This window comes from Microtus ochrogaster, unplaced genomic scaffold (assembly GCF_000317375.1).
Source record: "Microtus ochrogaster isolate Prairie Vole_2 unplaced genomic scaffold, MicOch1.0 UNK25, whole genome shotgun sequence".
In the NCBI taxonomy this organism is placed as follows: domain Eukaryota; kingdom Metazoa; phylum Chordata; class Mammalia; order Rodentia; family Cricetidae; genus Microtus; species Microtus ochrogaster.
Genome location: NW_004949123.1, coordinates 3520083 through 3522716, shown reverse-complemented (window position 1 = coordinate 3522716; position 2634 = coordinate 3520083). Strand labels below are relative to the sequence as shown.

Genomic DNA, 2634 nt, shown 5'->3' with positions numbered 1-2634 from the left:
TATTTCAATAGAAGCAGTAAGATCCCTTCCCTCAGGGCCAGTGCCCTATTTAGTCAGAAGCTGTTATGCAGGATGAGATTTATTTATAAAGTTCATGCTGGGAAACAAGTCCCATTCAATTATAAAGTGGTTGGTTACCCCGATAGAGCTATACTACTATGGTACTAGTACACACATCTTGCCTAGTAGGTTGGTACTGTAGTTCATCAATGTGATAATATGAATGCAATTGATTCCCATAAAGTTTATAGGGAGTGGTACTATTAGAGGTATGACTTTGTTGGAGTAGGTATGGCCTAGTTGGAGGAAGTATGTCACTGTAGGGGGGGGGTACTTTAATGATGTGGGAAGTCCTTCTGTATATGTGTTGCTTTTATTAGTTAATGAATAAAGAAGCTGTTTGAGGCCTGTGATAGGGCAGAATAGAGCTAGGTGGGAAAGACTGAACTGAATGCTGGGAGAAAGAAGGCAGAGTCAAGGAGAAGTCATGGAGTCACTAGAGGGGAAAGATGTTAGCTGTCAGCTGGAACCTTGCAGGTAGGCCATGAGCCTTGTGGTAAAATATATTTAATAGAAATGGGTTAACTAAAAATAAAAAGAGCTAGCTAGCAATACATTTATGTGATTGGCCAAGCAGTGATTTAAATAATATAGTTTCTGTGTGGTTATTTTGTGGTCTGGGTAGCCAGGAACAAACAAGCAGCCCCCTAATATACTTGAAGGTCTCATATATGGTCAGTGTATCTCCCAGTGTCACAGTTGGTTTCCTGTTGCCCGAAAGATATAGGACTCTCAACTACTTCTCCAACACCACATCTGCCTGAGCTACCATGCTCCCCACCCTAATAATAATGGACTGAACTTCTGAATGATAAGCCACCCCAATTAAATGTTTTTCTTATAAGAGTTGCCCTAGCCATGGTGTCTATTCACAACAATATAAATCCAAGCTAAAACAATCATATTTATAGCTCGTTGGTGAAGGTTGATGACTTTTCTCCCCCAGCAGCCTGCGTAGCAACATCCGGCACTATGAAAGCTAGGTGGCAAAGAGGAAGTTCCAGCTTAGGTCCAGCTTGATTTCTCTACAACTATAACCAAAGTGTATGGTGTCTTCAACAATAGGATTTTTTTCTTTCATCTAGTTGTGGTAGCCAACTAGTAAAAATGAAAAAGGCAGTTTGCTTGTAGGGGTACCCTGGGGTCTCCTTGACCAACAACTAATATGGAGGTATCCCCAACTGGCACTGGGGCTTCCATTGAATAACCCATGGCTTACGAAAGTAACTTTATCCAGCTAAATCATATATCTCCCTTATAACTTATTTTTACATTTTACTTATTTATTTATTTATTATTTTTGTCTGTTTAGGAAACATTTTATTGTTGCTCCAAGTATAGAAACTTTCAAAGGTGGTGGAGGCTTTCAGAGCATCTCCTCCAGGACATGGATGAACTTCTGAATCTCAGTCTTTTCAGGCATTTCAATGTATTTCTCCCCAATTCGAGCAATCATGCTATCCACAGTTGACAAGTTTGATCTTAACCTCCCATTTTGTTACTTAGTTTTGACTCATGAGGTTCTTCAGCATTGTCTTTCACTTAGAGAGAACAGCTTTATCTACAGGAGATGCTGTGGTCACCATGCAAGGCACATTTTTATGCTAAATACTCATAGTGGTGGGAAAGGTAGAGATGACTCCCTGTGTGTTGCTTAGGTAACTGTTTTCAACAAGTAAATTCATCAGGTTGGCAATCAGTGGAGAAAACCTTTCCTTCCTTATGATGCCCTTCAGACTTTTTATTTTTTGGTAGAGCACTTAATGCAGGGATTCAGAACAGCAAGAAATACCTTGGGATCCTTCAGGAGTTGTCCCAGCAGCAAAAACTCCTTTTCCACTTAATCTAGCTTATCCTGTTTAGAGCAGCAGAATAAAGGGCAACCTTCTATGCCATATATCCAAGCAGGGGGCCTCACTAGCTTGGCAAAGGGCCTGACCACAGATGTACTGAAGCTCCACACCTGTTCGGACATTCTGGAAGCTGCTGGGGTGGCCATCTATTCCTAAATTATATTTTTAATTGACTGACAAATAGTAGCTTTTCACATATCTATCTTCTTCACTTCCTAATTTATAACTTCACAGTATTAAAAGATTATAACATGATCATTAGTCCACAGCAGTAATAAATAATAATAATAACTACGAGGTCTATTAAATAAGTTTAACAAAATCAAAATGTCTGTTCACCATTTACCACTGATGTAAGTGTAAGCACTGCAGCTCAGATGGAAAAGGATCCAGATTTTTCAGATTTGTAACCTTACCCAAAATGCTTACAGATATTAAGGTAATATTTATACTTTAGCAAACATTGGAGAGAGTTAGAACAAAACCAAAAGCGCATAAAATGAATAGCAGTAGTCCTCATTGGGAATAGTCTGTCCTTTTATTTTGTTCTGCTCTCCTTAATCTGCCATATAGCAGGGAGCTCGTCTGGCATGGTACAGAGTTTTGTAGAAAACATTTTAAACAAACAACACGCTTGGGTCTAGAGGAGGGGGAACCATACCCCAACTCCAGATCCAGCTTTTAACTGAAATGACAGCATAAAACAATAGTCTAATGCCGT

The 2634-nt window shown here is 39.5% G+C and overlaps 1 pseudogene; it reads right to left on the bottom strand.

Moving 5' to 3' along the window:
* Nucleotides 1-1426: 1426 nt before the first annotated feature.
* On the bottom strand, nt 1427-2059 carry LOC102001970 (annotated as a pseudogene).
* Nucleotides 2060-2634: the final 575 nt, after the last annotated feature.